At 44.7% G+C, this 15,630-nt stretch overlaps 1 long non-coding RNA gene across 1 annotated transcript; it reads left to right on the top strand.

Moving 5' to 3' along the window:
- Window positions 1–7,467: 7,467 nt before the first annotated feature.
- On the top strand, window positions 7,468–8,878 carry LOC142567946 (uncharacterized). The gene is made up of 3 exons (XR_012825317.1): window positions 7,468–7,563; window positions 8,367–8,441; window positions 8,510–8,878. It is a non-coding gene; the product is annotated as an uncharacterized LOC142567946 (long non-coding RNA).
- The last annotated feature ends 6,752 nt before the right edge of the window (window positions 8,879–15,630 follow it).

Below are 15,630 nucleotides of genomic sequence, written 5' to 3'. Positions count from 1 at the left end.
CCGAGTCTCATGTAGCCGCGGTGTTGCTGTTGGATGTTAACCGCACGATTCCAACATGAGGACGTGAAAAGCATTTATGTTCTGCTAACGAAGCAGCAAACACTGCTGAATCACTTGTCGAGGCGTATGTATTGCCGCACATCCCTGCCTCCTATTTGAGCTCAGGTATGGGAAAACAGACGAATTTCCATTATATTCGAAGAAAAGCAAGCGGCTTCGCAATTTTATTTGCGTACAAACGGCATTAGGATAGATATTTTTCTGGAAAAATACTGAAGCATACTGCCTTTTCGTATAATGCAAATTCCTGCAACAGCTGCAGTATGCTTCAGTATTTTTCTGGAAAAATACTGAAGCATACTGCAGCTGTTGCAGGAATCTATATTATACGAAAAGGTTCTTTAGTCACCGTGCTACTCTCGCTTAATCACGACAACGAGCGGTGCTCCTGTCAGTAAGATGCGAATTCATGCCGCAGACAAGCCGCAGAATCGCGAGAGCTTTTCTTCAGCGGGGCTGCGCACAATTCCACATCACGTAGACAGACATTCTTAAAAAAGTTTGCGCCCTTTGGGGCTTGGCTTGTCCCACAACGATAACTTTCATCTATTTTTCGCTCATTTTCTTTCTAGGAGTATTCGTTTCTTCAGTTCATAAAGGATCACCCCGTACACCCGTCTCATAAAGAAGACACTACAAACCTCACATGAATTCACTTGATTTTTGACGTCCACCGTTGTATAATGATATCTTCAAAATGCCCCTTACTACAGATATAGTAATGATTAACGCTTCTGTTCCGGCTTCTTGCTGGCTGCAGCCATACGATCCAAAGTCCGTATGGCTGCATTTGGGCCGAGCAGCCTGTGTCAGTTCGCCAAGCAGGTTGGTCATGTCTGTTCCTCAAGCAGCAAGCACCAGCAAATTGCTCAAGTTAGTTGAACGCGTAGCACGGAAAAGGGAATAGATATTGGCGCATTCCTTTCCGTGTACTACAAACAGCTGTAAGCCTCAATTAGCTTTACTTCAAATTAGCGGTACTTAAAATGAACCGGTGAATAAGGACCTCATTTTGTTAAAAAGCAGAATCTAAACTGCCGTGTTCCTGCCGAGCGTTTCTGTGAAGAAATGCAAAAAATCGATATACCATGAACTACTCGCCTTGAGCAAACATGTTTTAGCTTGTTAAAACCAAGGTAAATGTTGTAGAAGTCACATATAGCAAGCGTTTGGGACATGCTTGTCGCATCACTGTAGGTATGGTATCCTAACTTGATTCTTATGTGATATGTTTTTGCCTTTATGCTTGTATTATTGATCAGAGCTACCACTGCAAAGTGTGAATTTGCGAATAAAAAACCCGCAATGGACAGGTCTGAGCTCCTTCGGCTGGCACTGTAGCGTTGCCTTTGAGATATATATTGATTTTATTTTATTGTGTTGATTTCCATTTACACACACACACATACAGAGGAGTGGTAAGTGGAGTTGGATGAGGGAAAAAAGCTGCACAGACGCGGCTTGAGGTAGCCTCATCCCCTTAGGTACAATATGGCTGCATGGGGTAACACATCAAGCACCATATACATTATATTTATACAGTGGCCATAAAACATTGCAGTTATACAATATGTGCAAAACAATGAAATATTTCCACAAGTAATTACAAAGCAAAAAACACTGTGGCATTGAAATAAATGATATGCACTTGCTAACATAGACAAAATAAGAACATAAGTACATTATTAAACATTCACAAATGCGCGCTAAAGAGGTGAAAGCAATATAGCTTTAATTTCTGACAGCGATAAATCATGTAAATTGTAGCCTTCTCTATCATATGAATTCGGTAATCTTGGAAGGTTACTACACAGCATTTTACAACCGTAGTTAGTTCTAGAGCGCGGAACCTTCCATACTCCAGTTGTACGACTTGAATAACGGTGTGTATTGACAGATAGTTTTGCAAGTTCTACAAGTAAGGTATTGCTACGTTTGGCACTAAAGTAAAATTCGTGTAATAATCTGCAGTTATAGATGTTATGGGCTCTAGCAATGTTGTATTTCTGAAACAGGTTTTCAGTATGGGTGGCATGCGGTACATTAGCGATGACACGTATTATTTTCTTCTGCATACGAAATAATTTATTCAAGTTACACTGAGTCGTGGTACCCCATACAAGATCCCCATAATGTATGTGAGACACAAGTAGAGCATCATAAATTAATAATTTTACAGAGGCGGGTAACGTATATCTGTAGCGATTAAAAACACCTCTTATGCGGCTAAGCTTCTGGAGTACAAAGCTTACATGGTCGTCCCATTGCATACACGCTTAGACAGAGGTACACCCTTTGGGGTGTATATCTGCCACACAACAATAATCGTAATTTGCCTTGCTTGCGTTTCCTTTCTTGAAAATGCCGCGCCCGCTACTTTCCTGTCGGGAATGCTAAGCCATGCTGATAACGCACATGCCATTCGTTAGTGGGATGCACCGGGCTCGCAGCGTTAAAGAAAGGAAATGCGGACAAGACAAATGACATTTATTGCTGTGGGGCAGGATACAAGCAAAAGGGTGCAATTTTGTTTTAGAGTGTAGAACTTGTAAAGTGTACCCCTAACATCTTTGCAGAAAGAGCAAGTTCTATATTTGTGGATCTATACGCTAATGTTAGATCTGAAGTAAGGCTCATGCCTTTGGTATGAAAAATTACAGCCTTTGTTTTCGCCGTATTTACTTTTAAACAGTTATCTGTGGACCAATAGGATACACTGCACAAGAAGTCATTTGCCATAGTAATTAAATTGGTGTAAGAACGGGACGAAATGAAAACACTTGTGTCATCTGCGTAAATTATAAATTTCGCCTTTTCGTTGATGGAAGTAATATCGTTAGCGTATAAGTTGAAAAGCAACGGAACCAAACTGCTAACCTGTGGGACCCCACAAAATATTTGTTTGGTTACCGATGTATTATGGCCTACAGAAACAAACTGGCGTCTGTTATTAAGGTAAGATTTTAATAATTGAAGTGGAATGCCTCTAATTCCATATTTATCTAGCTTGCCGAATAAAATGTGATTAATATGGTCAAACGCCTGTGTAAAGTCGACAATTTTGCCTATTGTTAATAGCGTATGTTCGAAGTTCTGTAATATAAATTCTTTTTGATCAAGAAGAGCTAATTCAGTGGACCTGTGTTTACGAAAACCGTATTGAGCATTTGAAATTATCTTGTATTTTTACAGAATGAAGACAACTGCCTTAAAATAATTTCTTCAAGACGTTTTGAAGAAACAGAGTGCATCAATATCGGGCGATAATTTCTTATGTCTAATTTATCACCCTTTTTAAATAATACTACCACCTTAGCAACCTTCATATTTTCTGGAAATGCGCTTGTAGAAATGCACAGATTATAAATATGTGTGAAAATAGAGGCTATATCATATATCGCACATTTGATAGGTTGAATCTGTAGACCATCGGCATCGCAGCTGCGAGATGTTTTGAGTCTTAGGTATACAGGACATACATCCGAAAGCATTAGTGGCTGAAAAAATATTGTGTTTGCGTTTGGAGTAAGGTGCAAATAATGCGGCATGGAATGATTGAGGTCAACGTCTCTGTGTACAAAATAATCATTGAAGGCGTTTGCCAAATCCTCCTGTACCAACAATCTACCGTTCAAACTAATTTGTTCAATAGGATCGCTCATCTGATTTCTATTCATGAGAACGTTTAGTCTATTCCATAGTTTCTTTAAGTCATTCATACAATACCAAAACATCTGCAGAAAATAAGCATCACGTGCTTTCCGTAATTATTTGGTTAATTTGTTACGAAACACTTTAAATGCTTTTAAATCCAGAGGCTCTCGGCTTTTGATAAAGTTAGCACATAGTTTGTCACGCTTCTTCTCTTTTTTACAAAGAGCATTCGTTAACTATGGCTTTCTAAGGCATTTTTTTCTACTGTTGATTTTGTAAACGAAATATTTTTTATACACGGCAACAAACCTGATAAGAAATATATTGTAAGCTGATTGAGCATCATGTTCCTGTAAAACATCATCCCAGTTAATTTGCTTCAACTCTGTTTGAAAAGATGTTAGGGTATCCTTGGTTACCTTCTGGAAGGTTCCGTTTGTGTCTCTGTGGGAGGTGCTAGCTATGCTAGTTTTCACAAACACGCAAATAGGCACGTGGTCACTTATAGTACTACTCAAAACAGCACTTGTGATACACAGAGGACAGTAATTCGTTATAAACAAATCAAGCATAGTTTCCGTTATTCCAGTGCTGGAGTGAATTGTATTTTTACAACCATTTGAAATGAATACCCTTTCAAAATCAGACCGCCTTACTGTATCCGCGCCAATACTTACATTAAAATCTCCAATAATTAGGTTTAGGGCATTTTCATTGGCGAATAATAACAGCTCATCAAACAATTCAAGAAAATGGGCAAGAACACCATCAGGAGGGCGGTATCGTGCAGTAAAGATGCCTTTATCTCAATGAACACATAGCACTTTGTAATGCATCGTTGCACGCGAAAAATTAGGAAGTATATCACAAGGTATATGATCAGACATTAATAGGGACACACCTCCACCGCGTCTTGTTAACCTATTAAGGTAAAATGTTTTCTTCTGCGGAAGCTGAAAAAAGTGACTCTCATCCTTATACCAGGCTTCGCTTATCATGACAAGGTCACACAGTTTATCTATCTCCGCAAAAAAGCTTTCGAGTTCTTCTGTTTTGCTAGAAACGGATTGTGCGTTAATATAAACACAACTAATTCCTTTTTGTTCAGCTTCTATGTGGGCAAACCATTCGTGTTTAGAAAGAGACCCTAAGTGATTCGTGGTGCTGAAGAAAACTAAAATCAACAGCAAGGAACATTAGCAAGGAATACTAAGCAAGATTCAAGACCTCATCCTCTTGCTTAATGACTACGGCGTGGGCAGCATTTCCTTTGCGTACAAGTACATGCCCATTCGCGTGCCATGCATACTTGTACCCGGAATGTTTCACCCATTCCTTAGCGGCAGCCAGGAGTTATGTTCTCGGCAATGAAAACTTTCATCGAACTATCTCTGAGTGATCGTTTCTTAGCAAGCCAGGCATTTCGCAACTCCTGACTCGCGAAACGCACAATAATGCCGCGGGTCCTTCCCGACCTAGCTGGCAGCCTGTGGGTAGCCACAGCACAACAACTTAACATTGAATGTTTATTGGAGCAGGACGTTATTTCGTTCACCTGACATAGCAAGTTCTCGCCCCCAGTCTCAGGAACTTCATGTGTGTCTGGGTTCAGGCGCCTCCTGTGCCATTCAAGGGCGTTAATGCCATCCCAAAGCTTACCAAGGTCCTGAGGGGCTCGAGCTTTTTCCATCTTTTCCGCCCTACGATTTACATTGTTGGTGTCTTTTTCGTGACAGTAGAGACGTCTCTCAATTTCATCAAATTGGTCTGACAGCATATGGATAGATTGCTCAATGCCATTTACTGTACTTGCCAAGTCCAAAAGCAAATTAAGCTTCGGATCCAATTCTACCAGCTTCACCATGATTTCCAGATCTTTTACCTGACCCTGTACTGGCGCAACAGTTTTGCCCCCTTTCGCTTGACATGTCTCACACTTCCAATTTTTCTTGAACGCTCCTCGTTTGGCCTCATTCACGCCCGAACACTGACCAATATGAAAAAAAAAATCCCCAGTCGGGCCACGTCAAAACTGAGTCATGCTCGCCGATTACTAAACGGCACGCGGAACAACGGGACATTGTTGGCAGCAAAATAAGCCGGGGCATGCGAGCGACAGCCGAAATCGGATAAAACTGCATCGCCGCGCCATCTGACGTCGAGCGTCTGGTGTCGAGACATCACAATGCGCGCGCGCGTCCTTTTTTCGCTCGCACCCACACCCTTTTACTCATAGAGTTAGTATAGAACAACTCTAGAGGAAAATCTGGGCCGGAAAAGTGGGAACCTCTAGGGCGCCGCCCTGTTGCTACTGGGCAATGTGGCGAGCGCAATTACTATTGAAAGAGCTAAAAACAAGTACAGCTCACCTTATGGTTTCTCATCTAAAAACGCATACCTGATGGCTTTATGAAGGTGGTGCGTCAATATTAAGTTTACAGAAAGCGATCACTAAGTCCGTGACTTATGTAAATCACGATGTACGCACTCATGCAATAAAGGATGACGCGAATTTCGGTTTCGAATCTGTTTTTTGGATGCGTAGTAGTTTCGTACAGTTTAGGTGTGACATGCGATCGCGCGTCGACATCGGACGCTATGGCACACTCGTGCCTTATGTGCCATCGAAGCCCCGAAGTGCTCTGGCATATACCTTCACATGTAAGTAAACGAATGTATCTCCTTGTTCAGAATAACACGCGAGTAGGCAGCTCTTGTGGTGCATCACAATCGTTTGAGAAGCGTCACAGTAGAGCATTTTTCTACATGCGGAGCGGTGTTTTTATTTGCAGGTTTCCATTCAGTAGGAAATTGCTGGACAGGCGGACCAGCACACCGGACTTGTACTGGCGAAGCCACAAGCAACTCAAAGAATTTGTTTAATTGTTGCACTTTGAACAATCATGCTTCCACAAAGGCCATAGCAGAAAAACAGCCTGATGCCGAGTATTTCTCTGCCACGAAGTAATCAAGAGGCGAGTGCCTAATGCGGACGAAATCGAGTGCATCGAGACTTAGAACGACAGAAAGCTGAGCTAGTTGGTAAGAATTCATTATGCAAAACAGAGGTGAGGCGTGCAGACAGGACAAAAGAGTAGAGAATTGGGCGGCGCTCGTGTTGTTTGCTTGTAGATACTCTACTCTTGTGTCCTGTCTGCACGCCTCACCTACGTTTTGCATAACGAGTGCATCAACCCGCATATTAATAGCGTAGGCGTTTTATTAATTGTGCAATATTTTCAACACTTCCTTGCATGCCATTTCATGTGGAATATCTTTTCTGGTCACAAATTTGTGCAGCGAATCTATTTGCATGATCGACTCCGGGCCTGTGCGACCGTTCACTTGCACTTGATGCTGAGTCTTTTACATGTATTAATAAACTGCAGATATGCACATCAGATCCCTACGAGCATTTTCAACATTCAATTATTTTAGACAACAGGCACATATGCAATACTGACATAATCTCAAATACCACTAAGCAGCTGGGACACATTTTTGTTGACCATACTCGCAGGTAAAATAAGTAGATCATGTGGACAGCTCCAGTTCATTTTCCTTAAATCAGTGTGTACAAGGGGTATGCAAAAATAATTTTTTATTGCGCACAGATTATTTTGCTGTATAAGCAAGAGAACCCACCACGTTAGTGTAACGTATCTTGTACATCACACTAAAATGTGCTTTAATTTACCAAGTGAGATGAGTTACTTTTATGGCTCATTCAGTCATATCACACATCAAGCTGCATTCATCAATCTTCAATTGTATTTTGCAAATGTTTAATGAAACATGTTTCCCTTTTATGCAGATATGCAATGGCAAGCCCTTCCGTGTGTTCCAGAGGTAACATTTAAGCTCTAAATTAAAGAAGACATATTTAGTCAGAAACAAGCAAAAATGGTGAATGCAGAGTATCAGAAGCCCAAGGTACAGAAATTATGAGAAGTGTCGAATGATATTAAGGAAAGAGTCGTATTTGAAAATGCAAGACTCCTTAGTGGAGGTCAAGCAAGTCAATATAGGTAGAATACTCTGCAAAATTATGCGAGTGAGGGGATGTCAAACAATGGGTCAGGAAATGCGTTGTTTTTCTGCAAAACAAAAGCTGATTACCATTACATAAGTCACTTTAGCATCATGAGACTGCTGCTTGATAAATTCAGAAATAAACCAAAAAACAAGACACGCAAAATAAAAAAAAACAATTTAATGATGCTCTCTCCACACTGGGATAAATAAAAACAAACACATCACATCTAATGTGGACATATCAGACGCCTTGTGAAACACTAAAGGAAAAATTCAGTTTCGAGCTATTGCACTTGCCGCATAGATGTGGGGGGCCTTGCACTAATAGTGATAGTTACCACTGCATTTAGAAATTGAAACCGTTCATGCAGACAAGAATGATTCTTTATATTTTTGGCTACCACTTCTAATGCCTCCACCAAGTGTTACAATGCTGCACGCAGCCATACTAAGGATCTCGCAGCAACACCTGCAGGTAAAAAGCAGAAGCAGTCAAAGTGCTGGTGTGTACTGGACACTATGTTTGAAAACATTTAGGCAAGAAGAGTGCAAGAAGCAGACATAACTGCATTTATTTCCATAATTCCCCATTTGAATGGCCTTTTCTTTTTGCTTAGACAGTGCCTACGCCTAGCCACAGCAGCTCCCTCATACAGACTCCGCAAGCCAAGAGGCCGTGGAGGCAAATGCAGGTAAGAGGCAAGAAGCAATAGCACAGGTATCAACATTCATCTAATTTCTTTCTTTTTCTTTCGTTTAGGCAGCCAGCACACCCCGAACAGCCACCTTGACTGCAGGTGTGTCACCCTAGTCACCAAGGAAACATTTGAGGGAAAGCGACAGGCAATGTGAACAGCCACTTCTCCATGTAAACGATACTCTTTCTCTCGGATGACTCCTACGCCTCGCCACGCCAGCACACTTGTGCACAAAGATGCCGTGGAGGCACGTGCAGGTCAGAGGCAAGAAGCAGTGGCACTGGTGTTGACATTCACCCAATTTCTTTTTCTTACACTGAGGCAGCCAGCACACCTCGAACAGCCACCTTGACTACAGGTGTGTCAGCAGATTCCTGTTGTACATATGCTCATAATAAACTTCAGTAAACTTGAACTTGATAATAAACTTGAAGGCCAATGGGACATTGATGCATTGCTTTTTGGAACATTTATTGTACACATACAGTATATGTTATACTTTGCAGTGCTACAGAGCGTATTTTGAAGCTTCCCTTATATTTTGCACCTTTAATTACGTATGTGTTGTGTGGCCCTCAATGTAGTTCATGTTGTAGCAGCTGCTTTGTTTGTGTATCTCACATTGGCTTAAGCTCGTGATATCCACATACTTCTCTCACATATACAAAATAAAGTCCTATGTAGTCCTCAGTGTTACAACAAAAAATGAAGGTAAGCAATCCGATCGTGGAATTGTGTTTATTACAGTGGTTCCTATGACAGTTACTGACAAGTTGACAACTTGAACTGGTCAATCAGTCCATAGCCTCCTCTATTTTTTCAAAAATAATGGAGGCTATGATCCGTCATGGCAAGGAATTGTATGTATACATAAAAAAAGGGGGATATGTGTGTGTGTTTGTAGTGGGGGGTATAGGATTAGGGCGGTACAAAAATATACACCAACACCGTCCTCTAGACCCATTTCGTTAAGGTACCGTAACAAAGCGTATTATGCATGAAGTTCGTACAACCAACTCTGATACTACTACACACGCCGGGCGACGCGAGCTACATTTGCCATGACGCATTCGCGACTGCACCGGATGCCCTCCATATTATTCTCGTTAATCGTGTTCACTGCACAGAGGCAAAAGAAAGATCATGGGCGCAGGTGCCTTTAAAGTATCTCTACCTTGAGAGGCACTGCTGCGCGTGCCAGGGGAGCTGTCCGTGCGAACACTCCCTGGCACACACCTGCCTCGGCGGCCCCAACCTACGTACCGTTCTGCTTCGAGCTTTGATCCCCCCACTGTCCCTTGAGTGCCCTGGAGTTCCTGCGCCGCCTGCTTTATTATAATCTCAGGTGCTCTCCTGAGACTTCCGTTTGTCGGTTACATGTGCCCTAAAGCTGGATCAGTACTTATAATAACAAAAAAACCCGATCTATCGTCGCGACGATAGATAGCGAAAGCGGCTTTTGTAACATACCGCGCGTCCGTGCGAAGAGAATTACAGAACGCCAACGAGGAATCTGACCACAGCTTCAAGCTCGTAACCTCGTCGAGTGACACTCCTGCAACAAGCGTGACCATTGAAAACCGCATACCGCCGGAAACTTCAACAGGATCATCCCTCGGTGGCAGAACTGCCACCTGTACGGCCAACGTGGACCACACCCACACCGTCCCGCAACATAGAATAAAGAAACCAACTTATAAAGCCCAAACACACGGCTGCACGCACGCCACATCACGACACTACAAGCCAGACGCCATGCTGCTACGCTGCTACGGTTGCCGGATTAAAACTGACTACTGTCACCAAGTCTAGCAAGCGTCTCAGGAGCTGGCAACCTCGGCGCCTAGCAACATGGCGGCGCTCTTGCGGTTCCCGGTTTCAATGCATGGGACCTATGGGTAGCTTGTCCTCTAGAGTCAGTATAATAACTCTATGCTTTTACTCGCTCGCCGCCTACCATCTGATCGCATGCAGTGCTTGGCCTTGGTGGTAGGGGTCGCTCTTTTTGTTCAATCCGTAACGCTCTCAGCCTGACGGGGCCACGGTGAGGGCGAAGCGTACGCTGCTCGAGTTGCCCTGATTCCAGAGATAACGTACCTTGTCTCGGCTGCAAACGGTGCCACATACAGCGTTAGTTCGCCTGTTTGTATTTTCTGTTCGGTTGAAACGCCCCGCGTGATCATGAAATACGAACGAGGGCACCGAAAAAGAGGCATTGAGCCGAAGAAATCAGTTTATTTAAATCAAATGAAACGAGATAGGCAGGTCACCAAAGAAATAGGTAAGTAGACGAGTCAAAAATAACGCGAGCAGATATCGGCGCAGTCATGGGTTGGCCATGAAAGAACAAAAAGCTTCTTAGCCTGAGGGCACGCAAAATATACCATCGGCAAAATGTAATATCTGCGCCCCCGACATTGCTGCACAAACTTAGTAGTGGGTGAAGTGACCGCCCGCGGAACTTATCTCCGACATCCGCCTTGGCATCGAACTGTAAAGCGAGGCGACATATTCGCTGTTAGATTCGAAGGAGATCGTCACAAATGCCGTTCCAGAGTGCGTCCGCCCTGGACAAGTTGCGTTTGGACAGAGCCCATTTCATGAGCGCCCACACATTTTCGATGGGGTTTACGTCCGCGCCATCCGGAGGCCACAGCAACGTGCGCACGCCAAGGTTCTCAAACACGTCGGTCACCTTACGAGCCATGTGCACGGGGCTATTGTCCTGCTGGAAAAAGAAACAGCCGTCGGGTAAGCGTCCATCAAGCACATGTGGGAGCATGGTGTCTTGAAGCAGAAAACTAAGATGACGCCGTGAATTTCCCATGAATGCGGACAAGAGGCCCTAGCCCATCTTTATCCATGGCACACGCCACGGAGACTGCACACCGGCCACTTGAATGAACGCTCCGAGTATAGCGAGGGTGATACCTGCAATTTTAAAAGAACCAGAATGGACAGAAAAAAAATATGGAAAGAAGTGATTTTGCAGCCGGTAAATGAAACCTTACAATGCGCGTTGTGCTACATACACCTCGCAACCATAGCATCGTACAAGTAACTTGAAGCACGCGTATTCGAGGTGCTGCTAACAGAAGTTGTTTATGGACATTTATGTTAATTGCCATGTATTTATTTCTCAGTTGATATCAGCAGATAATTTCATTCGTGTGGATAATTTTGACAACTCAGTATTATTACAGCCAAGGGAAATTTCCGCATATGCGAAGGAGCAAGATATGTTAACACGGCGATAAAGTGAAGGCATTGGCTACCTGGAATTCAAGGGCCGCCAGACCCTCCTTTTTTGATCCCAACGAGTGCAGAAAGTGGACTCATCAGAAAAAACTAGATTGTGCCACTTTTATGCGCTCCAGTGCTGGGGGTCCAGAGCGAAGTCCAGGCATTGTTGGCGTTGTCTCTCAGCCAGGAATGGCTTTTGCGCCGCGGCACAATTTGAAATTCCAGCGGCTGTTAAACGACGGCGAACTGTCGAAGGAGAAATATCCAGTGACATCTCGTCGCGGATTTCTTTAGCACTGAGGAAAGGGTCCACGACAGATGCGGCCACAGTCAATATGTCGTCCTCATGCGTCGTGGCTCTTGGCCGGCCGGACCGCTTGGCATCCGCAAGTGTTCCTTCATCTCGAAAGGCACGGATATTTCTGCTCACCGATGTCTTCGACCTACAAGTTCTTCGGCAAATGTCTCTCTGCGGTGCACGCTCAACGAAAAATCTGGCACGAGCTTCCGTTCAACTGGGACACGTGGTATCATTTCAGCAGACGCCCCACCTTTGGTCGGCGCTCCGCATTTCTGAACCATTCAAAAGTATTGCTGGCCAATGAGAAGCCAGAACACATGACGAGCGGGTAAAGATGAAGAAACGCCATGACAGCCGATGTCTGGTCGAACCGTTAAACATCAGCTCATTCACTGTGTAGATAAATCTTCTATATTCGCGTGGTGCCCCTCTGGCTTGCTTTTTATATTTTTTTATCAGCGACATAAAAGAGCCGGGCAGACACGTCACCTTCAGATTTTTTAGTGCGACACATGTGCTTAATAATAGAGAACTAATGACTGCTGGGGTTTTACGTGCCAAAACCACGATGTGATTATGAGGGACGCCGTAGTGCAGGGATCAGGAAATTTCTAACCCCTCGAGTTCTTCACGTGCACTGATAACGCACAGTACACGGGCCTCTAGCATTTTCGCCTACATCGAGAATGCGACTGCCGTGATTAGGATCGAATCTGCGTCTTTAGGGCCAGCATCCAAGCACCATAACCGCTAGGCCGCCGCGGCGGACACTAATAGAACACTCGTCCCCTTTAATACTTTACGCTGCATTGAGTTGTCATTGAAAGCAGACAAACCGTTCCTTCGCGTGGTGAAACTCAAACTGATCTGCAAGCTTTCAGGCAGGAGGTCTAACGATGCAATTCTTTGTTGTGTGATGGCGCTCCTTCAGGCATTGTGAACGCCTATAGCAAGCATGGAAATCACAACGCGTTCCGCGTGGTTAAATAAACAAAAACACGTGCCAGCAACGCTGAACGATAGCACGCTAAAAAAAAAATAAAACGTCTGGCTGCTATGCGTTATCTGTCTGGTCGGGGCAAGGCAAGAAGTGTAGGCTTCACACCTACCGCCACGCCCCCAACGTGCTCCCATCAAAATGAGTGCGTGACGGATTAAATAAAGAAAGCGACCCCTACTAAGGTAAATATACCTGGTAGCGAAGCTTCCATAGGAGCCCATACGTTCAAAACGTGGCAGTTCATCGATGGTTCATGGTTCATTATGTGGAGGGAACACTTCCGGCGGAAAAAATAATGTGACGCTATATCCGTTAAAAGCAGAAGTGACGTCACTTTGTTTTCGAAGGCGCGAAATTTGTTTTTTTGGCCTGCCTTTAGAACTATATATCCAAATGTCCCGGCATTAGACTTGAGCGTTTCGAGCGTTCAGCGCGGAAAGCGATGCACGAAAAGGCCAGCCGTACGGTTGTCGAAATCACGCCCCTGCAAAGAACATACTTTCTTTGGATTCCGACAAAAGCTTTAAGTGTAGTGCTTGGGTGCGATCGGAGATGGTTGTTCGGCGCGTTCGTTCGGTTACCGGCGCGCGCGATTGGCCTACTCCGCGCCGACGTCGCCAGCCGCGGGGCGCCGCCCCGTTTTTGGTGACGTCAAAATGACGACACGCTCCTGTCAATCATCCGCCCACCGAGCATTTCGTCCGAACGCGACGGGAGTTGAGAAGTTTGGAGCGATCATACGGCTTCGCATGGCGCGTCTGGTGGAATGGATTGGATCCAAAAGGCGGCCTTTTCGGCTGCGGAATGGCAGGTTTCAATCCAATTCATAGTTTAATTCTAGAAAATGGCGCTTCCGTTGGAAACATAATAGTGAGAAACTCTATGGTTGGAAACTTAGGTTGTTGCGCTGGCTTTTCTAGAGGAAGGAGGAGAGCGGGTGGCGGTGCGAAACGCGTTTGAAGAGATGGCAGAAAGTGAATTCCGGCGTCGTTTTTGTTTCTCGAAACAAATAATTCGTTGGTTGTACAGAGAAATCGACAAGATCATCGGTGCCAGCGAGCCACTGGGATGTTGTCGCTGCCTCTTGAAAAGTGCGCCACTCTTCCCGTCGTTTTTTTTTTCTTTTTCCTTCTCGCTGTGCGCGACACCACCTAGGGACGATGCAAAGAACCTAATAGTTATAAATTGCAGTAGTCACACGTACTACTATTTGAAAACGTGTTTGGGCTTGAGAAGAAAAAAATAAATTTCTTTAGATAAAGATTTAATTCACTTGGAAGACGAGAAACATTTGGTTTTGTAGTACACTGTTTGCAAGCAGACGACAAACGACGCAAGTAAACTTCCGGGGAGGTCACCGCTTTCTGATTGGCTGCTCTCTCCGCCCCGCTGTCACAAATTTTGCATACTGCAACTCTGTGACGTTGCAGCAACTGAACAGAACGCGTATCGAACAAAATATCTCCGATCGCGCCCCTGGTTCTACCGTCGGACGCCAAGCCTGTTGGCCTGCGCAGTCGCACGAAAACAACTCAGCAATTGTCTGGCGATCGTAACTCACTACGTTTGACTGAACAGGTTAAGAAGCGATGAAGCTAGCCGCCTGACCAAATCAGACAAACTTCGACAAGCAAAAAGCACAACGGGTGAGGGCGGCGTATTTCGACAGGTGAACTTTACGAGCGCGTCTTTGTGCACATTTCAAGAGCTGCATTGCATTGCGAGTGATAGCGACGTCAATGCCCCCTGTAACGATGGCGCTGAAAAGCAGCGTATTTATTAAGAATAGAAGTATATAAACTTGGATTTTCTTAACTCGTCACAGGGCGTAATGTTACTAGTCAAGAAGCATATAATCGACGGCATGACCAGAGACACCAGAGGCATACTGGCCCTGGACCTAACAAAAGCGTTCGACACGATCAAGCACAGATTTCTAATGGAAACGACATCGGTGATGGGGCTCGGCCGGAAATTCCGCTCTTACATAGGCTCCTTCCTCAGACAGGAAGGCCACGATCAAAATAGGTCAGGCCACGCCCGATTGGTACACGCTGGGCGCGAGGGTCACCCCACAAAGGGCGGTGCTCTCCCCACTATTATTCAATCTAGCAATGAAAGCGCTTTTGGACCGGCTGACGAGACTGACCAACGTCAATCACGAACTGTACGCAGACGACATTACGATGTGGTGCGCGGGAGGGTCCGACGCAGAAGTCGAGCGGGCTCTTCAAGAGGCGCTGGTCACAGCGGAAGAGTACCTGAAGGAAACGGGACTCCGCCTGTCACCCAGCAAATCGGAACTGTTGCTGTACAGGCGCTCGAAACAAGGCATGAGGAATTTGACGCCGATCGATCAAATACCGACCAAATTACACACGAGCGACGGCCAGCCGATCCCCAGAGTGGACACTATAAGAATCCTGGGGCTGCTAATTAAGACTAAAGGCGGTAACACGCAAACGGTCAAGAAAATCACGTCCAAAACGGAGAACATGCTCCGGCTGATACTCAGGGTGACCAACCGCAGGGAAGGACTCAGCGAGAGCAATCTCGTCAGACTTTACCACGCCTTCCTCATGAGTCACGTAAATTAAAGGGAAACTGAAGAGTCTGTCGAATTCAATAAGACGCTCATA

Source organism: Dermacentor variabilis, unplaced genomic scaffold (assembly GCF_050947875.1).
Source record: "Dermacentor variabilis isolate Ectoservices unplaced genomic scaffold, ASM5094787v1 scaffold_15, whole genome shotgun sequence".
Taxonomy (NCBI): Eukaryota; Metazoa; Arthropoda; class Arachnida; order Ixodida; family Ixodidae; genus Dermacentor; species Dermacentor variabilis.
The sequence above is the reverse complement of the archived record's forward strand: the minus strand, read 5'-3'. Positions and strand labels throughout refer to the sequence as shown.